The 25,248-nt window shown below is 45.1% G+C and overlaps 1 protein-coding gene across 1 annotated transcript in view; it reads right to left on the reverse strand.

The window, feature by feature from the left end:
• The window catches only part of LOC124803142 (meteorin-like protein), a 300,495-nt gene that overhangs the window by 261,543 nt on the left and 13,704 nt on the right, over positions 1-25,248 (reverse strand). The gene's annotated exons all lie outside the window — the stretch shown is intronic.

Raw genomic sequence — 25,248 nt, forward strand, 5'->3', positions numbered from 1 at the left:
GTAGTTTTTGAATTATTCAAGAAAATTGCACAAACGTGACCTTCCATACCGATTTTCTTGACTAATCCAAACTATGGTCTCCAATGAAAACTTAATCCAGTGCAAAGTTTAACCACACTAAATTTCCTATATGGTGGCTACTTAAACTTGATTAAAAGAATGACAATTTCAGCTATGGGGAACAAGATGGTGGTATGAGAAATTCCTGGTAATGAAGAGTGCTTTGGGTGGGGGGGAGAGGGGGGGGGGAGGAGGACAGCGTCTTACAATAACGAGTTTTCCTTCCTCTTGGCTGAGATTGCAGTTTTCGAACATCGATAATTGATGTGCAATAATATTCCTGTAATAAACATACATTGATATATCACGTATTTTAAAATTTGGTGTTCATAAAACCAAAATTTATCTCCAATGTTAGATTAAAAACACAGAATTCCCTGAGATTTTATACAAAGTCCACCAATTTCCCTGATTTTTTTTTCAGGTAAAATGTAAAGAGTTCCAGGTTTTTCAGAAGAATCGCTTCCATGTGGTGGTCATTCTTTCTCTGTAAGTAATAGTTTACGCATAGTGAGCGAGAGAACATGAAAATCTCGCTCGCGGATTTTGAAGGTGTTGCGGGTTGCATAAAACCGACAGGTAGGAGCACAACAGCAACACTGCGTATGTACACACTTGACCACATCTGCATGTGCCCAACTTTTCCACCATACTTTATTAAACTGACGACCGTGTACTGTGGAGCGGGGCTAGCAAGCAGTGATATGGGGCCCTCCAGTGTGGCCGTGAGCGCGTGCTGTTTGTCGACGCTGGAGTCCAGCCGCGGCCGGTCGCCGGAGCAGAGCAGAGGCCCGGAGCGAGAGCAAGTGGTAGGGAGGGGGCGTGTAATTGGCGGCACGTCTCGGCCCGGCCGGGCGCTGCGCCCAAGAACCGGTTGGCGGCCGGCGGTCGCCGGCGCTGTGGGCACGGGCACGCCCTGCTGCTGCTCTGCCGTGCTCAGCCTTCGCCTCGCCTTTCTCACGGCGCCCGCGCACACGTGCCACAGGCCTGCGCCGCACGGCAGCCCCGGCACTGCGCGACCGGCAAGTGGTCGTGTGGGGAGGAACGGGTCGCGAACGTCACCCCAGCCACATTGGATGGTTATTGGGGTTAAAGGGGTCAAACTGCTACGTCATCAGTCGCTTCATCCTATACGCACCGAACCAGGAATAATCCTCGGTAGAAGGGTGGTTGCTGTTGTGGTCTTCAGTCCTGAGACTGGTTTGATGCAGCTCTCCATGCTACTCTATCATGTGCAAGCTTCTTCATCTCCCAGTACTTACTGCAACCTACATCCTTCTGAATCTGCTTAATGTATTCATCTCTTGGTCTCCCTCTACGATTTTTACCCTCCATGCTGCCCTCCAATGCTAAATTTGTGATCCCTTGATGCCTCAGAACATGTCCTACCAACCGGTCCCTTCTTCTTGTCAAGTTGTGCCACAAACTTCTCTTCTCCCCAATCCAATTCAATACTTCCTCATTAGTTATGTGATCTACCCATCTAATCTTCAGCATTCTTCTGCAGCACCACATTTCGAAAGCTTCTATTCTCTTCTTGTCCAAACTATTTATCGTCCGTGTTTCACTTCCATACATGGCTACACTCCATACAAATACTTTCAGAACCGACATCCTGACACTTAAATCTATACTCGATGTTAACAAATTTCTCTTCTTCAGAAACGATTTCCTTGCCATTGCCAGTCTACATTTTATATCCTCTCTACTTCGACCATCATCAGTTATTTTACTCCCTAAATAGCAAAACTCCTTTACTACTCTAAGTGTCTCATTTCCTAATCTTATTCCCTCAGCATCACCCGACTTAATTCGACTACATTCCATTATCCTCGTTTTGCTTTTGTTGATGTTCATCTTATATCCTCCTTTCAAGACGCTATCCATTCCGTTCAACTGCTCTTCCAAGTCCTTTGGTGTCTCTGACAGAATTACAATGTCATCGGCGAACCTCAAAGTTTTTATTTCTTCTCATGGCTTTTAATACCTACTCCGAATTTTTCTTTTGTTTCCTTTACTGCTTGCTCAATATAGAGATTGAATAACATCGGGGAGAGGCTACAACCCTGTCTCACTCCCTTCACAACCACTGCTTCCCTTTGATGTCCCTCGACTCTTGTAACTGCCATCTGGTTTCTGTTCAAATTGTAAATAGCCTTTCGCTCCCTGTATTTTACCCCTGCCACCTTCAGAATTTGAAACAGTATATTCCAGTCAACATTGTCAAAAGCTTTCTCTAAGTTTACAAATGCTAGAAACGTAGGTTTGCCTTTCCTTAATCTTTCTTCTAAGATAAGTAGTAAGGTCAGTATTGCCTGACGTGTATAAAATGCAAATCCTGGGAAGCCCGATTGTAAGAAAGATACAATGAGACAGACAAAACCGAGGAGAACTACGAGGGGAGTGAGAGGCGGTAAGGTGAGCGAGCCACTCTGCTCAGAATGGAGTTGGAAGTTCCCTCCGCACCCCACCAGCACCACCTCGCCTCACTATCCGTTACCCCAAGGAAACGAGCAACACAGACAACGTCATAAAATTTTAAGAAAGACGAAAGATTAAAAACGGCAAACATAAAAGAACAAGAATGAGATTTTCACTCTGCAGCAGAGAGCGCGCTGATATGAAACTTCCTGGCAGATTAAAACTGTGTGCCGGACCGAGACTCGAACTCAGTACCTTTGCCTTTCGCAGGCAAGTTCTCTACCATCTGAGCTACCCAAACACGACTCATGCCCTGTCCGTCACTTCACTTCTGCGAAGCTTGGAAAGTAGGAGGCGAGGTAGTGGCGGAAGTAAAGCTGTGAGGACGGTTCGTGAGTCGTGTTTGGGTAGCTCAGATGGGAGAGCACTTACCCGCGGAAGGTAAAGGTCCCGAGTTCGAGTCTCGGTCCGGCACACAGTTTTAATCTGTCAGGAAGTTTCATAAAAGAACGAGAGTTGGAAATGTAGGGAACAGGCCAGACCGCCGAGCAAGGGTCGCCATCGAACCCCTTGGCCAGAGCAGGCGATGGGTGCCCTCTAGCACCTCAGGTGGTCAATGAGGCCAAAGTACTCCACCTCACAGAGAAGAATAGAAACCACCTTCGCCGGTAAAACTTAAATCCAAGTCAGCCGCTTTGGTGTCGTGCTAGCACCAGAGGTAGTGTATCAAAGGTTAAAATATCGCCGCAAAGCAAGCAAATTCGGGCAGTCTAGTAGGGTGTGGGACACCGTCAGGTCGATACCACAACAGAAAAAGTCGGTCGTCACATTGGAGAATGTGGCCGTGGGTCAGCCAAGTGTGGCAAATGCATAGGCGACAATGTACAGTGAATTCCGTATGAGGCCGCGTGGCTCCTCCTGTCGGAGGTTCGAATCCTCCCTCAAGGCTGGCCGGAGTGGCCGAGCGGTTCTAGGCGCTTCAGTCTGGAACCGCGCGACCGCTACGGTCGCAGGCTCGAATCCTGCCTCGGGCATGGATGTGTGTGATGTCCGTAGTTTAGTTAGGTTTGCGTAGTTCTACGTCTAGGGGACTGATGACCTCAGATGTTAAGTCCCATAGTGTTCAGAGCCATTTGAACCATTTGAATACGCTAAATGCCGAACGATATAAACACATTTTACGGCACTGTACAGCATACAGTAGAACAGTTCTGAGACGATGCTTGTTTGTTTCAGTATAGCAATACACCCTCTCATAAAGCAGCATCTGTGAGGGAATGGTCTGAGGCTAATAACATTCCTGAAATGGAGCGTTCTACCCAGAGTCTCGACCTGAACCCAGTTCGGACTGTCCTGGCCAGAGTGTCCAACTGAACCCAATGCAACACCTCTGGGACGAGTTAGAAAGTTGATTTCGCTCCAGACTCCAACGTTAAACATAACTACCGTCTCCAGTTTCGGCTCTTGAGGAAGAATGGGCTGCTATCCTACACATACATTCAGATACCTTATAAAAGTGTCCTGAGCAAGGTCCAATCCGTCATGAACGCCAAGAATGCACACCCTGCTTTTTAATATCCATTGATAGGTGTCTAGATACTTCTGATCAGGTATTTATGTAGCGTATGTGGAGGACAATGAAGATATCTCCGAAGCTATCTATCACTAGTCACGTTTTCGTATGTTGTTACTGACCTCCGTTCCTCCGTTGCGCATTGCAGTGGTTGTACAGTGGCTGCTGTCGTGGCTGTGGAGAAATGAGTATTTCAGGTGGTCGCCACCACACCGTGGTGCTCACCAGTACATCTGTGTCTTCCACATCAGATTGTTCTGTAGGGTTCCCGTACTTTTACCGATATCCTATAATGTCAGTTCATGTTTCCGAATGTTTAGTACATATTGAAACAGCAAGTATCGCATTGATCCGTAGGCCAGCATAATCGCTTTCACAACTGAGTTACATGACGTAGTAACGGCAGGGGAACAAATAATCGAAAACATTTACCCGTTTATAGTGAGGAAGTGCGTAAACAAGGAATGGTTGTGTGAGCGATGAGTGTGACCAGCAAAAAATGACTTATCTGAAGAAAGAAATCGGGAAGAAAAAATATCTACATCCATTGATACAATAATTAACCAACACGAAAACTAACTTCCCATCAGAAACCCCAAATTCTTTTAAGTGATCAAGCAAGAAAGTTTTTGGACGTCACCGACTGGACATATTAACCGGAAAAGAAAACGGCAAGGCAGTGTTCATACCACGATTTCAACTAACTTACTATTCACATTCGAAAGGCGCCGGATTCCGTTAAGATTGCATATTGTACATTCCAGTGTTATGGAGAGAATTTAAAAGAATTGTTTCTGGCGCGGACAACTATACGTAGCGTGTTCGCGTGTTGGACAACCACAAAACTTAACTGCTGAGTTAAACACATATTACTACACAATTAGGACTATATACTGCATTACTAATATCTGCTGCTACTTGCCGCCTTGAAATAGAGTAAGATGCGACGACAGACTAATGCAACGTAAATGGTCAAATCTCTCTCTCTCTCTCTCTCTCTCTCTCTCTCTCTCTCTCTCTCTCTCCCCGACAGATAGCTCGCCCGAGGTCAACAACACTCGCGCCTCGCCGGTCTTATCGGCTAACTTGGTGATAGCGACACAATGCCGCTACAGCAAGTGCTTCCAAACTTGAAACCAACAACTGACCGAGTGTAGGTGTGACCGCTACTGCTTTAAACGGACACAGTTTCCTATCCAACATTTGCATCGTAGGATAGATTCTCAGCTGCTATACTTTGTAACACGTCATGGCCAAGACAAGAAATCAAAGCGACGTACGGCGACAGCACTATCGGCCGTAAGTCTTTAGAACCACAACTGTTCAGGGAACTGCTACTTGATTGCGAATAGTACCGTAAACCAATAGTACGGATCCTTGATCGCTACTGAATAGTAATTTTACGCCATGTAGAAACAGTACCATTGCACCAAATCTTTGTTTTGTGTGTGTGTGTGTGTGTGTGTTGTCCTTAGCGTAAGTTAGTTTAAGTTACATTAAGTAGTGCGTAAGCCTAGGGACCGATGACCTCAGCAATTTGGTCCCATAATCCATACCACAAATTTCCAATTTTCGAAATGAAACCACTGCTGCAGTATGTTTTTGCTTCTTATTTGGGACTTATTTGTTTTAGCAGTATAAGTTCGCGGAAGTTTCGAAATATGCGAATGTCTCTGGGAAAAATGAAAAATTTGGTTTCATATGTACGTCATGAAATGATGAGCGGTTGAAAACTGTGTATCCCAGTGCTTCCAAAGTGAAACCACCTCCTTAAATTAATTGTTTACTTTATGCCACTGTCTCCCTATATTAGTTGCTTACTATGAAGGTAAAGGTCAGTATTGTGAATATTTTAAACAATTTTTTTGTATTATTGACTCAAAGAGTTAAGCAAATGAGGTTCCAGGACAAATCAACAAGAAAAATGACTGCAGCCCTCTGGATAATGGAGAGGAAGGAACAGCACTGCCATAGGATCCGCAACTACTGGCCGAACATCGAAACTGACTAACACAATAGCTGAATGTCGTGGTATTTAATTGACCTATACGAAACAAGAATAGAAAACTTTTAATTTCGGATCCTTTAATTTTCCACTTATGTAAAAAAAAAATACCAATAAAAAAATCTGAAATTCAGTGTAATCCAGAATACATACTTAAACGTCTGACAGAAATTAGATTGCTGTGCATTGAATAGGTTTTGCATACAGGAGGAAAATGGCTCTGAGCACTATGGGACTGAACATCTATGGTCATCAGTCCCCTAGAACTTAGAACTACTTAAACCTAACTAACCTAAGGACATCACACAACACCCAGCCATCACGAGGCAGAGAAAATCCCTGACCCCGCCGGGAATCGAACCCGGGAACATACAGGAGGAAATTTGGTGTAGAATTAACATGGGAGTCGTACCCATCACGCACCGGTTCCTTGAATTTCAGCGTCCACTCACCTCACGTAATACTGACAATTCCGCGAGCTTCCGACTACGCCATAACTGCACGTCGCGGACGCCGGCTAAAACGTGGGGAGATTCGTGTCTCGCCTTTTGTACAGACACGTGTTAACGGCGCAAAATGTTGCGGCAGCGCCCGGTTTGCGGAAAGAAAACAATCTGGTCTGGTCGGGTCCACGAAAAACACGAACCGGAAACCGCGAGGCCGGCGGCCGGCAGTTGTGTCCAAACAGCAGGCGGGCGCCGAAAAAGCAAACACTGGCGCAGCCTCTCGTTCCGGGAATGTCGTAGAGGACTCGCCGAGGGCGCACTACTGACGGCTGTGGAACAACACTCTGGTCTTGCATTCGCTACGAAAGCGACGGAAATCTGGACTGCGGCGCTACTGTCGACTGCAAGTTAGCATGGGCACTGCACACCACTACGTCAGAAATGGAATTTGTGAGACAAGTGGATCTACATCTGCGCTCCTCAAGTTACTTTATGGTGTGCGGAGGAGGGAATTTTACCTTCGTGGTCTCTTCGCAGGTATACTTTCGAGGAAACAGTACAATGCTCGACTGTTCTATGATTTCGCAATATGAACAGTAAAGCACACCTTATGGAGAACGGCAGCTTCTGTCGCTAGACACTGATGAACATCTCCATGACGCTACCACTTACTGGACGAACATGTAACGAAACGTGCTGTTCGTCTTACGGTCTTCTCTGTACGGGGTGCCCAAGGATAAATGATCAACATTGTGATATGACAAGAACTACCGTATCAACCAAAAACTTCGTATGAACATATGCCCTATTCGGAATATCCGACAGCGAACAATTTAACGTACATTGATGTCTATTTTGTATATTATTCAGTTCATTACCAGGTTTAAATGCGCAGAACAGTACACGTCACAACATGCGTTTTACAAAGTATCAATTGAAAAGTACGTATTTTTATGACAATCACATCTAACCATTGTCGTGCAAGCCACATTACAAACGTTGTGCAGTTCACAATCAATACTAAAATGTAGACTTTCACGGCCGGAAATATCACGTCCATTATCATTATCCGGGTTGTTATGCCGTGGTCGGTTGATGAATTCTGTGTCGATTCCCAACGTTTCGTCTCCGACTCCGGGAGACATCTTCAAGGGGGTCCGTAGCTCGATGGAAGGTCCAATACACCCACTGGCTCGCTACTGACTGCCGCTAAATTCCGTGTCTGCGCGCTCCCGCGCCGCGGCGTGACGTCACGTGTTTTGAAAACGACAGTGCAATTGGCCGCTGTCCGTCGCCGTCGATCGCCGTTGCCATCACCCAGTAGTGGACGGGTGGTACACATCTTCTGTAACACCGGCATCCTTATACCGTTTAATTACATGCCCTCCTCCTTTCGGTTGAAATTATTTCGAAATAATTTCAACCGAAAGGAGGATCTGTCACACAGCAAAGGACTTGCAAAAAACAAAAAAAAAAACAAAAAAAAAAAGTTCAAATGGCTCTGAACACTATGGGACTTAACATCTTAGGTCATCAGTCCCATAGAACTTAGAACCTTAAACCTATCTAACCTAAGGACATCACACACACCCATGCCCGAGGCAGGATTCGAACCTGCGACCGTAGCGGTCGCGCAGTTCCAGGCTGAAACGCCTTAGAACCGCTCGGCCACACCGGCCGGCTTTTGCAAGAGCAATTGGAATGGCGTGGATAGTGTCTTGAAATGAGGCTGTAACATGAACATCGACAAGACTAAAAAAGTGTAATGGAATATGATCTGAGTATATCTTGCGTTTCTGAGGGAATTATGTTAAGGAAGTGAGACGCATGACTAGTAGATGAGTTTTGTTATTTTGTCAGGAAAGTAACTGAAGTTGGTCGAAGCAGAGAGGATAGATAGGCAATGGCAAGAAAATCGAAATAAATGGTTGTAGCTCCATCATAAATTGCACTGACAACCATTTATTTCAGTTACAAAACGAGTTGCAGGCCGATTTTTCACCTGCAGCTTGCTGCAAGTTCGTAAGCAAGGAAATCATTTTTAAGAAGAGAATGCTGTTAACCAAAGCACAGTACAACTCTGCCGCCTGGCCTCTGACGTTCAAATCGGGAGCGACCGACCGCCGTGTCATCCTAAACAGTTCTCCCGTCCGTTGAATCTGCTAATTTCTCAATCATGTAGCTCCTCGACTGGCATCACGGGGCTGAGAGACCCCGTACCAGTCCTTCCACCAAGAAAAGGATGGCAATGAGCCACGCTCACTGCTCAGCTACGGAGGAGGAGAATATGTCTAACAGAAAGTCTTTTCTGAGTGTATTTGTCTAGAGCGTAGCTTTGTACAGAGGTTAAACGTAGACGATAATCTGTTCAGGCAAGAGAGAGAATGTAAGTTTTCAGATGTGGCGCTGGAAAAAAAAAGAACCTCGCGATTAGATGAGTAAATCGTGTAACGAAATGCGGCAACAAGTTGGGGGAAAAAAAGGCATTTACCACACAATATGAATAAAATAAGAGTCTGTCGATCGGGCACATCCTGAGGCATCGAGGGTTTGTATGGTAATGTATGAAAGTGTGGAGGGTAAAAATTTTAGTAGAGGAGCTAGTCTTTGACACAGTAAGCTGTTCAAATGAATGCAGATTGCGGTAAGTCTGGGGAGATGGGAAAGGTTTCTTGAGGATACACTAGCGTGTAGGGCTGCAGCAGATCTTTCGAAGTGAAGACCACAATAACAAGAAAATGGCTGTCAACAGAACAGTCATTCTACCCTCAGATATTAGAATCAACGCTAAGGGTTACTCGCATCATCCTGTAAACCAGCATTCTTTTGTGTAAGGTTTTTTTATTTCTCTTTCTATAATTTGTAATTGTTGTCGCAAGCGCGCATTGTCTCTTCACAGCAGTGTTCGGTTTCACGGTTAACGTTCTGTCTAGTAGTAATTACTTCAAGTTAATGAGCAACGCATTTACCTGTAAAGTATCATCAAATACTTTACGGGTGATTCGTTCTTGGGCACAAATATTACCCTCATTATTAGGTTCATTACTGCATCCTAAATCACCAACGGAACACAAATCTTCAACTTATAATCCGTAGATATATGCAACACTTCACTTTCTAAATCCCTTTTATAATCCGAATCAATAAAATACAGGGTGATTCAAAAAGAATACCACAACTTTAGGAATTTAAAACTCTGCAACAACAAAAGGCAGAGCTAAGCACTATCTGTCGGCGAATTAAGGGAGCTATAAAGTTTCATTTAGTTGTACATTTGTTCGCTTGAGGCGCTGTTGACTAGGCGTCAGCGTCAGTTGATGCTAAGATGGCGACCGCTCAACAGAAAGCTTTTTGTGTTATTGAGTACGGCAGAAGTGAATCGACGACAGTTGTTCAGCGGGCACTGAGAATCCGCGGGAAACAACTCAGTATGAACGTGACTCGCCTAAGGTGAACGTTTTCTGTGCCATTTCAGCCAATAAAGTTTTTGGTCCCTTTTTCTTCGAATGTGCTACTGTAACTGGACTACAGTATCTGGAGATGTTAGAGAACTGGCTGTTCCCTCAGCTCGAACAAGAAGCACAACAATTCATATTTCAGCTGGATGGAGTGCCACCACATTGGCACTTATCTGTCCGTAACTACCTGAACGTCAACTACCCGAGGCGATGGATCGGCCGCCAGGCTGCCCGTGACAGAGCACTTCATCACTGGCCTCCAAGAAGCCCTGATCTTACCCCCTGCGATTTTTCCTTATGGGGGTATGTTAAGGATATGGTGTTTCGGCCACCTCTCCCAGCCACCACTGATGATTTGAAACGAGAAATAACAGCAGCTATCCAAACTGTTACGCCTCATATGCTACAGAGAGTGTGGAACGAGTTGAAGTATCGGGTTGATATTGCTCGAGTGTCTGGAGGAGGCCATATTGAACATCTCTGAACTTGTTTTTGAGTGAAAAAAAACCTTTTTAAATACTCTTTGTAATGATGTATAACAGAAGGTTATATTATGTATCTTTCATTAAATACACATTTTTAAAGTTGTGGTATTCTTTTTGAATCACCCCGTATATTAAGCAGAGACGAGCATTCCAACTGAAAACGAATCCGCACCTTTACAGGGGTTAGTCCGTTTTCGTTTAGTCTCATCGTTTTTAGGAAATATAGGAAGCTTAATTCCCAACACACTCACTCGTCTGCTTTGGATAGTCAACTGACGACCGCGCAGCAAACGAATATTTTTCAGTTAAAATCTTACTCTAAAAAAGAATCCCTCAGTACACTGATAATTACGTCGTAACTCTGTAATATATCGCAAGTCATTAATAAATTTCCATACTGCTGTAAAAAGCCTCGTTTTCGCCCGGAAATGCAATTATGACACTGTTTTATGGCAAATGCGTGGTACTCAGCGCTGGTTGTGCTCACTGACGTCGGCGGCGCGGCTTGCTACTGTGCAAACACCTCGTGATCCCTACCGTGATCCGTGGTTCTAAGAATCGTGCTATTCTTTACACATTCCGGCAAGAGAGCACAATGGGCATTGCACGGTCGCAAAAATATGATTTAAGCCGTTCACAGGCGAAGGTTCAGCGTAGGTAGCCAGCGCGTGAAATGCGCCGAGGGGACCACGGGCGAATGGTAAAATGAAACGAAAGGTTACCCCAGACCGGGAACGCATAGGATGTCTACAGAACCCTTGTGATAGCGACGACAGGAGCAAATCCCAAAATTGGGAAGCAAACAAGATGTGCGCGCGACATAGGGCTTGGGATGAGCATCGGCGACCCCTGATCTCACACACACACACACACACACACACACACACACACACACACACAGCCAGCTTACGCGCGCATTACGGACGCGGCGGCTGGGTGCAAAGTCCGCAAAGGATTGCGAGGCACCAGACCCTCAACATTGTGTCCTGCACCGGACAAAGGGCAGCCGAAGGCCGCAAGGGAGGCCAAACCCTGCCCTGCAAGGGCGGGGGCCACGGTTTGCTTTGTGTTCTTTGGCGCGCTGCAGATAAGATAGCGCGCAAGCCGAAGCTCGTCTGGCGCAAACAGAAACGCCTCACTCCTTTCCGCAAAACGGGTTCCTCCTCTTCCTGTGTGTGCTTTCCTGTTTTTTTGCGATACCCGCCCGTCAAGAACGACATTAGCAACGCCCACTGCAGCCTTTTACTTACTGAAAGGTCCCACATCACGTCGGCAAAACTGTGCTAACAATGAATGTCAGTTTTACTGCGCGAAATTACTCAGACGGAAACCCCATAGGCCCGTAAAACAGAATCCACCTGCATATAAACCTAAACAAAATAAGCTAATTTTTCTGTCTGTCGCTTGCTGTTTCTTTTACTTCAAAATTGCCGGTTTCGGACAACGTCGCACATGATCTGAAGATGGGCGGTATTGGCCGAAACTCATAGTTTTTAATTAAAGAAACAGATCGACGGACAAAAGTAAATCTATTATTTCACTAAATAAAGCGACCAGCGTCTTTGTTATCCACTTTTACCCAAGCGAAAGCGTTTCGGACTTTCACCTGTCTGCAATTGGCGTAATACATTTGTGACTCTTCAGTCAGTAGATAGTTACAACATCGACAGCAACCTGGATGCTGCAGCTGCCTTGTGCAGAATAATTTTGTTTATATACTACACTTCACGATTATTTCGCACAGGGCAGCTGCCAGCATCCAGTTTGCTGTCGATGTTGTAACTATGTACTGACTGAAGACTCAAATATGTATTACGCTAACTGAAGATGGCTGAATGCTCGAAACGTGTTTTAGCTTAAATAAAAATACATAGAAAGGTAGCCGGTTGCTGTATTTACTAGAATAATACACTCCACAGCCCCAGAGCTCAAAAGCCAGTAAAATGGATAAATTGAAATATACCTGTTTTGTATGAAGAAGCATCGCGGATAATTCCACTGTGACGAATAGTCCAGTTTTTATAAACCGAAGTTTTATGAACTGAGATTTTTTAAGTGTGCAATGTACACAGAGACAATCAAACATCGCAACAGAACTCAGACATATGAAGTTGACGGATCCCATTCCTCGCCACGGCAATGAAGCGGTAGTCTTCTCCAGGTTTTCCTACAGCTGCAACCATTAGAAGAGCACGGCATATTCTGGTACGTTAATATTGCCAGATCGTCGTCTTCCAAGGAAGCCACATTTCAATGAGGTATCTAAACGAAGTTTGACACTGTACCGAAGATTTCCTGTCAGTCTGGACGCGATGTGTTTCCCTGGATGGACAGTTCAAATGGCTCTGAGCACTATGGGACCTAACTTCTAAGGTCATCAGTCCCCTAGAACTTAGAACTACTTAAACCTAACTAACCTAAGGACATCACACACATCCATGCCCGAGGCAGGATTCGAACCTGCGACCGTAGCGGTCGCGCGGTTCCAGACTGTAGCGCCTAGAACCGCTCGGCCACGCCGGCCGGCGATGGGCAGTCGTCTAAGGACGAATATTTGGTATGACTCGGCAGATAATAGGGAAGTGGTTCATGTTATAAGTTAATGCGTTCGGTGACAGTACGTACACTGTTCGCAGAAGAGCTTCTGTGAAGTTTGGAAGGTAGGAGACGAGGTCTGGCAGAACTGAAGCTGTGAGGACAGATAGTGAGTCGTGCTTGGAAAGCTCAGATGGTAGAGCACTTGTCCGAGAAAGGCAAAGGTCCCGAGTTCGAGTCTCGTTCCGGCACACAGTTTTAATCTGCCAGGAAGTTTCACCTACACTGTTGTGGTTTTCCGTCCGAAAACTGGTTTGATGCAGCTCTCCCTGCTACTCCATCCTGCACCAGCCTCATCATAACTACTGAGCTTACATCTTTCTCAACTTGCTTACATTTGTCAAATCTTGGTCGCCCTCTTACATTCCCCCCTCCCCCCCCCCCCCCCCACACACACACACACACACACACTTCCCTCCAGCACTCGACTGGCAAACCCTTGATATCTCAGGATGTGGCCTATCAACCGAGCCCTTGCTTTAGTCAAATTGTGCTACAAATTTTTCTTCTCACTTCTGTTCAGTACCTCCTCATTCGTTACGCGATCTACACATCTGATTGCAGCATTCTTCTACAGATTTTAAAAGCTTCTATTCTCCTATTCTCTGAATTATCTTCCACATTTCACGTCCATGCAAGACTACACTCCAGACTGGAAAGATCTGCTAACGCTTAAATCCACATTTGATGTTAACAGATTTCTCTTCTTCAGAAACGTTTGCGTTTCATTGGAAGTCTGTACTTCGGCAATCAGTTATTTTGCACCGCAAATAGCAAAACAAATCTATTACTTTTAGTACCTCATTTTCTTATCTGATTACCTCAGCACCCACTGATTTAATTTGACTTTATTCCATTACCCTAGATTTGCGTTTGTTAACGTTGATCTTATATCCTCCTTTCATCACACTGTGCATTCAGTTCAGCTGCTCTGACAAACGAATGGCATTCGTTTATTCATTGAGGTATTTCACGTTTTTCGCTGGTTGTTATATAAGGTTAAAATTGCAGTAGTACCCAGTTAGATTTCGCAAAAACCTCAGCCTGTTACAGAGACTGGGAATCATTACTGTAGAGAAACCGAGATACGTGCACTTCACGAAACGTAAAAAGCACGTTGAGTCACGCTTGTCATACAAACAAATGCTAGTAAGAATGAGTATAGATAGGAAACTTTACGACCAAATACTATCAGTTATACGTAAAGCAACCGGGGGGCTACAGGATTCATTGCTAGCGTAGTGGGAACTGCAGTTTATCTACAAGAATGATTGCATGCGTAACAGGTACAGCTTATTCTTTAATACTATTGAGTGGACCCACATCAGGTCAGGCGAACCGAGGGCTCTGGGCATACACAACAAAGGGCGAAGCGACTGGCCACAGGCTTGACGGGTTGGCAAGCGAGTAAACAGGAATGTTGAAAAAACTTAAAATGACGACCCTGGAAGAACAATGTCGTAAATATGACGAGAATCTGTTTCAAAATTTCAGCATCCGGGCTTAAAATTAGGCAAATTACAGCTCGCAGAGGCGCGAATAAAGAGTCTTTCTTCCTCTGTTCCATTAATGAATCGAACTGTAACAAATCTCAATGAATCGTACACTCCGCCATGCACTTCATAGTGGATCGCGGAGGATAGAAGTAGGTGTACAGTGGTTCCAATAGGCAGCGCTGCACGCGCCGTGTTAACTGTTACTTGGTCTATGAATTGGAGAGCCACACAATTTCTTACCGACTGAACGCCTAAGACCATATACCGCGACACACGACCGGCGAATAAAAAGCTGTCGAGGCAGTGTTGGCTCCGCTACGGAAACCTGCAGACGCGTCTTCCCCGTACGGAGTTGGCACATCGCTGTCTGCCGATGCTTCTTTTAAGGGTCTGTCGACACTTGGTCTCACATCAGACACTCGCCTCTCGTATAAATCCGCAATAATCTTATAGAGCCGGCCGAGCGGTTCTAGGGGCTTCAGTCTGGAACCGCGCGACCGCTACGGTCGCAGGTTCGAATCCTGCCTCAGGCATGGGTTTGTGTGATGTCCTTAGGTTAGTTAGGTTTAAGTAGTTCTAAGTTCTAGGAGGCTGATGACCTCAGAAGTAAAGTGTGGTGTCACCGCCAGACACCACACTTGCTAGGTGGTAGCCTTTAAATCGGCCGCGGTCCGCTAGTATACGTCGGACCCGCGTGTCGCCACTGTCAGTGATTGCAGACCGAGCGCCACCACACGGCAGGTCTAGAGAGACTTACTAGCACTCGCCCCAGTTGTACAGCCGACTTTGCTAGGAAAGGTTCACTGACAACTACGCTCTCATTTGCCGAGACGATAGTTAGCATAGCCTTCAGCTACGTCATTTGCTACGACCTAGCAAGGCGCCATAGCATTTGATATTATTTTATATTGTGGTTATAACATGTACCGTCAAGAGAGGTGTTCTACAAGTGTGGATTAAAGTTAAGTATTACATCAACTACGTACTTTATTTGCTACTATTAATTCCTTTAACTGTTCCAGGCCTCACGCCAATCTGCGTGAGCTTAACGCGTGCCTTTCGGCTTCCTCTCATTGTCACTTGGCTGTCTTGCCAAGTCACAACATTAAGTCTCATACTGCTCAGAGCCGTTTGAACCAATCTTATAGACGCAGGGTAACAACGCCACGAGGAGTGTTGCAGGTAGCACCGACAGGCGAAAGCTAAACCGCGATCTTACTCGATGGCACGGCAGGCTGACTGTTCAAATGTGTCTCTGCATACTACGATTAGTTTTGTCTCGTCTTTGTGGTCGGGGCAGCAGTGATACACGCGTGACTGTAGCGTATTTTCAGATTCCTCGCACAATACAGATTCTCAAAATCTTTCGCGGGATCTTATTAGGGCTCAAATTTCACGCCCGACTTTCTTGCTGGTCCACATTTACTGGAACGTCGGTGCTTCCAGTGTCGTATAGTTGGACCTGCGGCAGTTTTCACTATTAACTATGCAACTCGTGTTTGCATATCTCTCTGCATGCACTGCGCTGTGGCTTACAGTGTGTAGATGTAGATAATGGAGCACAGTATAATAATGAGCACCACTGACGGTATGTCCATCAATTACGTGAGCTGAGAATAGGGGAGAGGTGCCTGGTAAAATCTCACTAAATCTTATTTAAAGAGAGCCAATGAAACTTCGCGTTAATTTTTTAGTTCAGAGAATATACGTTATAACAACAGATAAAGTTTTGTCTTACATAATTAATTGCAAGCATACACAATATTAAAATGCCCAGTAATGGCTATGGCCCCTCTGAACTGAATTCTTCACATGTGTGTATGCCCAGGATGCTCCGACTACATTTCGTTTGGAGAGTTCTCTGCCGCGCCGGTCGAAATTAAGCATTTCAGTGAGTCATTAGTGGTATTCTGCAACGCAACTGATGTTATACAGTTCAACATGAGTATGCATCAAAAGAGTTACATTGTGAATGTTACGCTTAACATACCTAAAAGGAAGCACGCATTCGAGAAAGGAAGGAAGCTTATCTGAAGTTCACCGACAGTAATCCTTTTAGCAATTATGTTAATCAAGAGATAGAAAACTTTTGTAGTCATACAGCTGAAGAAAGTACAAACAACTGTCTTTCATCTGTGAAGTAATACAGTTTCAAACACATTTAATGAGCATAGTGTTTCAATTAAAGATCTTTACTTAGGTATTCGTGAAAACGGTTAATACAATTTCTGTGGAGCCTTTTTGTCCACCTTTCTCCGTTCTGTCCGTCGGTATACTACTCAAGGTAGACTTTTGTATTTTTTTTTTTAACAAGCCAATTTTAAACATGGTGTTGAAACCATGTTCGGTTGGTTTAAAAGAGGGGCAAAGGGACTAAACTACGAGGTCATCGGTCCCTTGTTCCTAATAAAACAATGCCGCAAGTGTGAGAATAAAATAGACGAGACATATAACACAAAACGGAAAGAAAGGAAAGACCATTAGAACGAAGGAAAGGCAACGAACACTAAATGTAACAAAAAGAGGACAAGAGAACAACAGAGAGATGCAAGAAACAGCGAAACGATGTTTATTGCACTTTATAAATAAAACTAGTATTTAAGTGTTTTAATCGGTATTTAATACAAATAAAAATAATTTGACTTTTTTTATATCTGACTACGGGGTAATATCTGACTACGGGGTAACCATCACGTGAGGGAGTGGGTCCGACCACATGTCACTGCCCGCATCTCGTGGTCGTGCGGTAGCGTTCTCGCTTCCCACGCCCGGGTTCCCGGGTTCGATTCCCGGCGGGGTCAGGGATTTTCTCTGCCTCGTGATGGCTGGGTGTTGTGTGCTGTCCTTAGGTTAGTTAGGTTTAAGTAGTTCTAAGTTCTAGGGGACTTATGACCACAGCAGTTGAGTCCCATAGTGCTCAGAGCCATTTTTGAACCACATGTCACTAAACCACCAACGTGGGGAGGGGAGAGGTGGGGTGGGGTCTAGATTATAAAAGAATTCACTTAATTAATGGACGTCCCCTGATAAAATGTAGCGCCACAGTTGCAATCAAGTTGGAGCATATTGTTTATGAATGACTGCGCGATTCATTTTTGCGCCGTCGTCGTCTTTGTTGGTATTTAGTAACTGGCTGGTGTGCTGCAGGTTGTGATGGCGGTGCAGTGACCGTGCCGGAAGCGACTGGACTGAGCGTTGCCCCGGAAAGCTGCAGTTGGCCGCATTAGACGCAGCGGCTAGGCTAATGAGGAAGTGGCCGGCACAGCACCACCGCCACACGACCACAGCAGCAGGCGCCACTCAGCGACCAAAACAGGCGGCGTATCAGCCACGTCGGTCTTTGCATCGCCAATGGAAACGCAGCCGTAGCGCCGAACCGAGTCTCGCTCGCAAACGCAGCGCGAGACTTGGTTCGGCGCTGCTAGCGGCGAAAGAGGTAGTTGACAGTAGAGCTGTGTTTTAATGGAGTCAGACTGTCCGAACAACGTACGTCACAGTTCGGAAAATCTCCAGTTTTGCTCCGTCTTTTGATCGGCCTGCGATCTAGTAACTACTACTATTGGTACTATCACAACGCTCTACCTTTACGTTTTTGATGCGCTATGGATTTTAATACCAAAACTAACTGTGAAACACGGACTGAAATATCTTCTAGGATGGAGTCGTGCGTAACAACGGCAACTAATAATAATAAAAAAGATTGCAATCGCTATTCTGTTCAATTCTCCAACTTCCACTCGTCCTGCCATCTAGTGACACGTGGTAGTACTATCTCCAGGACTGGTCTTGCTGCTGCAACTCATTCTCGCGATTGAAGTCACCATCACTTTATTGCGACATATTTTGTTTGTTCGTCATTTAATTCTTGCCTAATTTTTTCATCTGATTGTTGGTGTATTACGTTCAAAATGATTAAAACCTGGTAACATTTTTATCTGTTACCTTAATGAGTGAACAGGGGACTGAGTTATTCATTTGCAACCTATTTGGTTAATCATCACCGCCTCTCACATACAAATAAAAAATCATACTAGGTTCAGTTACGTAATATTTTTTGGGGGGCAACATTTTCATGTTTATCATTGCTTAAAAATAAGCATAAATTGCGATATAGCAATAAATACCGGTACTGTATGAGAAGCCATAAGTTTGTTCAAACCAATAGGAGTTTGTGGAAGGACTTAATGATATTCTCTCGGGTGTTTTACGAAATTATCAAATTTCAAACAGACCGTAGCTTTTTGTTGTGCCTAATTTGCACCTCCCTTGCGTATCCCTTGCACTCGCGCAGCGCGAGTCAAATGTCACGTCATAGTTCGACAAAGTTGGATGTTGGATATTGAATCGAACGCTGTGGAGTATGGCGTAATTTCGAACCTGTTCGAACGCAAGTATAGTTTGTCCAGCCATAGTTTGCGGGAAGTCCTACTAGATGGCGCTAAACTGTCATATAGTATGTCCTCCCCGTTAGAGATAATTGGAAAATACACGACGCTTTTTACTTTCTTTAAAACAAGAAGCGTAAGGTTCTCTACAACTTGTCGAGAAACCAAACTGCAGTCACAATCCGAGGTCGTGAAAGGGAAGCAGCAGGCGAGAAGCCAATGAGGCTGGGTTGTAGCCCCTACACTGTATTATTCGAACTGCACACTGAGAAAAGCGTAAAGGAAGCCTGCGAGATATTCGGAAAGAGAATTAAACATCTGGGAAATGAAACAAACTTTCAGGTTTGCTGGTAACTCTGTAATTCTAACTGAGAGAGTAAACAACTTGGAAAACTTATTGAAGACAATGGATAGCGTCCTGAAACGCGGTTATGCGGAGAACATGAACGAAAGTAAAACACGGGTAAGAGAAGGTAGTCTAATTAAATCACGGAACGATGTTGCAGTTTACAGTTACAAGATGGCTAAGAGAGCCAACCAGTTCGAGTTACAGGTTGCGTAACTGCTTCCAAGGCAACAAAAATATTTTCAGTATTATTTTCATATGATTATCATCAAATTTAGAAATTTAAATGCTGTCATAACCTGCACATGAAGAGGTATAATCTTACTGAAATGTGTAGCGTAATAAGTGAAGTAACAATCTTAGAGGCCGGCCGTTGTGGCCGAGCGGATCTAGGCGCTTCAGTCTGGAACCGCGCGACCGCTGCGGTCGGAGGTTCGACTCCTGCCTCGGGCATGGATGTGTGTGATGTCCTTAGGTTAGTTAGGTTTAAGTAGTTCTAAGTTCTAGGGGACTGATGACCTCAGATGTTAAGTCCCATAGTGGTCAGAACCATTTGAAAAATCTTAGAAATTGTGTGTCTCCTGAGGCAGGATAATTCATGGCCCACAAATTATCCACACTATATTCATTTCCTATCTGATAAAGAGATAACACAACAACTTCTAATAAACTTTATACAAAGTTTCAAACTTTTTCCAAAGTTTTTCTCGCTAGAATCTCCCACGAAACAAAGAGGAACAGAGGTAAATGATTCAAAGGGCTCTGGGCACTATGGGACTTCGCATCTGAGGTCATCAGTCCCCTAGAACTTAAAAATACTTAAACCTAAATAACCTAAGGACATCACACACATCCATGCCCGAGGCAGGAGTCGAACCTGCGACCGTAGCGGTCGCGCGGTTCCAAACTGAAGCGCCTAGAACCGCTTCGACAACACACAATTCCGACGAGAAGGGAAACTTTTCAAGAGTGGTGCTACAGGAAAGTCTAGATGATTTGAAGCTATTTTCAATCACCCTCGAGTACTGCGGCGGCTGCCTGCACAAAATACTTGTCGCGAAAAAGTCGCCGCAACGTACGACTTTAAACGCCAGGTGCCAATTAACGTAAATGTGATCGTAGTCGGCAGCAGTTTTAGTGTCCGAGCGGCGGTCATTGTGTCGGAGGCCACCTTCGTTCAAGGTCCGCAGTTGCTGGCGGTTGCCTGCTTGCCTTTCACGGAAACTGGCGGCCCCTTCTTCGCCTTTTCTTGCCGGCGGCACTTGCAACTACCTTCTAGGCTGACGCGCCCGCAAAACCTGCGGCCGCGCTGTCTGCTGTTCTCCGCCGTTATGGGAGCCTCGGACGCCCGTGATTCACCCGCTGTCCGCCAGGTGTCCCTGCAGGTGGCCGGGGGTCGAGACCACGCAACGCTTCTGCGTTGACTCACGCACTGCGTGCCGGCACGCACTCGTTTCCTCACAATGGCCACATTGTCACGCTCCCGGCGACCAGTTCCGACACGTTTCTCCCCGCTTGTGGAAATACGTCTGCCAAACGCGATAAGCGCAGGAGTGTTATCTGCAAATATTTAGTTTTGCGCTAGATTGCGTGGGCCAGGGTTGCAAGCCTACAGGTTCACTATTGATATGGTAAATATTAACTCATAAGTCACAGATAACCTGCCGGTAAACTACTTCTACATTTTGTAAATAAAAAACTAGCCACAGTTCAATTACAGATGGAATGTATTTCCATTCCTCCCCTTTTGAACTGATATATGACACTCAACGAACCCGCCAGGATAGCAGAGAGCGCTAACGCGCTGCTTCCTGGACTCGAGTAGGCGCGCCGGAGGATTAAAGAGGAGGTCCGATGTGCCGGCCACCCAGGATGTGGTTTTTAGGCGGTTTTCCACATCCTGCTAGGTGAATACCGGCCTGGTCCCCATGTTCCGCCTCACTTCCACGGCTCGTAGAGATCTGAACACATTCGCACTATTCTATGGATTACACTAGACGCAGACAGTTGGGGTATACCAATTCCGTCCCAGGGTGTACGGGGGGTGGCAGGAAGGGCATCTGGCCACCCCTTAAACATTAACATGTCAAATCCGAGTAACAATGGCTGACCCTGGGTAGCTGCGGGACAAGGCTCAAGCGATAGATAGATATGACACTGAACGACGGTCGAATTTCGTGTACCTAACACGAACACGTCATTGTGCAGGGTGAAAAAAGAGAAAAAAAACGGCTACTGACCAAAATCGTGATCAACTGTGTCACACTATGAAGTCTGATTCTGACTTACAAAGTAGGCACATGTTGATTGCGACAGTCGTCTAAGATTACTTTGTACACAATGTATTCCCATTTTGATGTTCGTTACTAAAGTCTGGCATTTTCAATGCACCAGCAGTAGTTCAACCTTGAGAATAAACCAGCAGGTTCGAAAAATTTGTGATAATGGCTCCGAGCACTATGGGACTTAACATGTGAGGCCACCAGTCCCCTAGAACTTAGAACTACTTAAACCTAACTAACCTAAGGACATCACACACATCCATGCCTGAGGCAGCATTCGAACCTGCGGCGGTAGCGGTCGCGCGGTTCCAGACTGAAGCGCCTAGAACCGCTCGGCCACACCGGCTGGTGAAATCTGTGATAAGTTCCAATGGAACCGAACTACTGAGGTCATCGGTCCATAGGCGTACACACAACTTAATCTACCTTAAACTAATTTACGATACGCACAACACACACACCCATGCCTATGCCTATGCCCTTACCCGAGGGCGGACTCTAACCTCCGACGGAGGAATCACGCCAACCGTGGCAAGACACCCTAGACCGCGGGGCTATCCCGCGCACAGCTGGTTCGGAACCAGTCGCCGAACATACGTACAGCAACTGTGACGCAGTTTTAATAAACGTCTCGTGAATATAAGAAACTGTTACTGGTCCTGTATCAACTAAATGTTGGAACTCAAAACTTATATAAATAAAGAAATTAGGTTGCACTTTGAGCTTTCCTGATGTTTCGGCTTTTAGGAACACACTTCTTTTTTTCGGCATCTGAGTTGTTTTTTGCACTTCAGTTTTATAAAAATTTCACACATTATCGAGATGTTACTGTGGCTTCGCATTCAGCGCCGTTCTTTTGCTTCTTTGGGTTGTGAGCGGTGACAACATTGTCAATATATTGTTTTACTGTTTTAAGTACGCTTTACGAGTGACTCAGAAAAGGGAGGGGGGGGGGGAGGAGGGGCAGAGACTGTTTCTGTAGTTCACGAGTTCCCATAACCCCACTCCACTGCTCTTGCCATTATCTCGTCTCCCTCCGCAGCCCCCTCAGTGCCAAACAGCCCTCACTCACCCTCTGCAACTGCCCCATTCCCATCTCCTAAAATAAACACACACAAAATGCAGTCAGCGTGTAAACGAAACCGCTTACAAAACAACTGCGGTTTCTCTGCTAGGGTATTGTTGACGTGTGTAGGACTCGTGCTAGACGGGACTAGTGGAGAGCATCGAACGTAATCAAAGGACAGAGGTAGTCACAGGCTTTACTCACAAGACACCATCACGGAAATTCTGAGAAACCAGAACTGTCAGATGCTTTAAGAACATCGCTCCGAAAGCCAGCTAGCAATGTTTAAGGAACCAGCATGGTGCGAAGGATCTGGAGTACACTTCAGCCGTCTATGTATCGTTCCCGTGGTCTGTGAAGGCCAGATTAGGCGAACTGTTGCTCGTACAGAGGCTTACAAGTAGAGCTGCGCTCTACGGAAACTACGGTTCGGTCGTTAATAGACTTAGTAAATGGAGCCGGCGACACTGTTTTTTTTGTTTTGTACGTAATTTGAACCGCACATCGTTCAGTGTGTTAGGCTACTGTGATTCTATACTCTTACAAAATATATATCGCATTTTTATATGTAATAATAATAGTTTTGCGCTTTTACATAAACGAAAGCAATTATTATTGATGCACGTACAGTTAATATACACAAACACAAAAATCTATATTGTTGTAATTGTTGTTATTTTTTGTACTCAACAGAAGATTCATCATCGTAACCAAAGGCAAGAGTCTTCTGTCATTATTGAAAAGTGCGAAAGTATTATGAATAACAGAAACATGTACGAAGTCTCTAAGTGACGTCTATTAGGGCTTTTGTTTTGTGTTTCTTATTATTTTACCTTTTTTGAGTAAAATGCTATGTCTAGTACTATGATAAATCTGATTTTTTTTATTTTACTACAATATGCCCCTGTTTCATGTTACAAGTCAAAAATTTTCAATTAAAACCTGTATTGACAATTTCAACTTGGTTACCACTACTTTATTTCTAAGTAATCGACAGGAGGTTAACCATGTAGAACAAAAATGTTCTCTACATTATGTTATCCTTCATACATCCTCACTCAGTTTCTAGACGGCTCACCGCTTCTGTTTTCTAGGGGATTCTAGTAAAACACTGACTGCATACGTAAACAAAGCGACAGAAATTAGGTGCGCCCCACAGGTATGCAACACGCCTAACATACGGGTAACGCGGTCACAATCTGAACTGGCCAAAGCTACTAGGAAAACTGCGGCATTCTACTTTTGATGGTCCACGGTAGTTTTACGACTCTACATAGAAGCAATCATTCTTGAGCGGCTGCATACGCGACTGGAACGGGAGGAAGACTTAGCATGTGGTATAATGGTGTGTAACCTAAGGCGCGCACTTCAGTGGCGCATATAGATGTAGAATTTAACGATGCAACGAACATTAAGACGTGTAGTGAACAGACCAGCTGCACGCAGTAAGCGGGGCCACGGCCAGCCACAACTCCGAGCGTCCGCTGAAGCTGGTCCTAGCCAAGCGTTTCAGTGACAGGAGGAGGTTGCTTTCAGCGCCAGAAGGTAGGAGTGCATTCTGGCGATACGGGGGCGCGCCATTGCGGGTGCAGTGCGCGACGGGGCGGAGATAAGCAGAGCTCGGTAAACAGGTGTCCGCCACAGACCTGACAACGCCGCAGCGGCAGCGCATATAAGGAAGTGGAGCAGCCAGTCTTGCTCGCTCATGACGACGCGGCCGCCGCTTAAGGACGAAACGAGCCGCCGAACGGCGTACACACGCGCCTGCCGCTGTTAACGCTCACACAAAGGAAGCGTCCGTCTCTCCAAGACTATAAGGCGCTCGCCAGCACCCCTTTTCTCAAAAACAGATAGTCTAACGTGTTGACAGACAAGACAGGGTGTAAAAAGAAAAAGTATTCCGTATTTTCAGAGGTGGTTGTAAGGACCAGAACAATAAACATTTAATAAAAATGTGCTCTGAAACGTACCTTCAGAGCTATGAGCACTTATTCCATTTTAGGATGTGTGTTTCACAGTAGCGTTTGGTCCATGGTTCCTCAGGTATGCAAATTAAAGCCCACGTTTACGGAATACTTTTTTCTTGTTTTGGTCCATACTACCGCCTCTGAAAGTTGCCTATCCTACAGTCCTAGCAAAACATTACCAGTTCACGTATTCCGCTGTCAAAAGCATGAGAACAGTTTTCGCTTATAATTTTCGACTCTTTCGTTTCCTGTACAGGGACCCATACCTCAAATTGATATATTTATCCTTCTCCATTACCCTAGGAAGATTGTACCATCATCACGGAATCACACTATTATATATATATATATAAAACAGGCGAACTGTAGCATCGTTGGATGACGTTTCTGGACATGGGTTCCTATGTAAAACTTGGTCCACTAAGTCTCCTCTACAACTTCTAGATGTATGTAACATGAATGGTGGAACAGAACACCATGTATATGTCGTATAAGAGATCTCGACTAAACGGGATTTAGGGATCATCATTTATCTAGTGAACAGGTTACCAAGATTGTAGAGTGTAAAAATACTAATTACTGGTGATTCTCCAACGACGATAAATGAGATCAATCTGAGGAACTGGTACACGCAAGGAAATTAAACCTGTTCTCAATCCTACG

Source organism: Schistocerca piceifrons, chromosome 6, assembly GCF_021461385.2.
Source record: "Schistocerca piceifrons isolate TAMUIC-IGC-003096 chromosome 6, iqSchPice1.1, whole genome shotgun sequence".
In the NCBI taxonomy this organism is placed as follows: Eukaryota; Metazoa; Arthropoda; class Insecta; order Orthoptera; family Acrididae; genus Schistocerca; species Schistocerca piceifrons.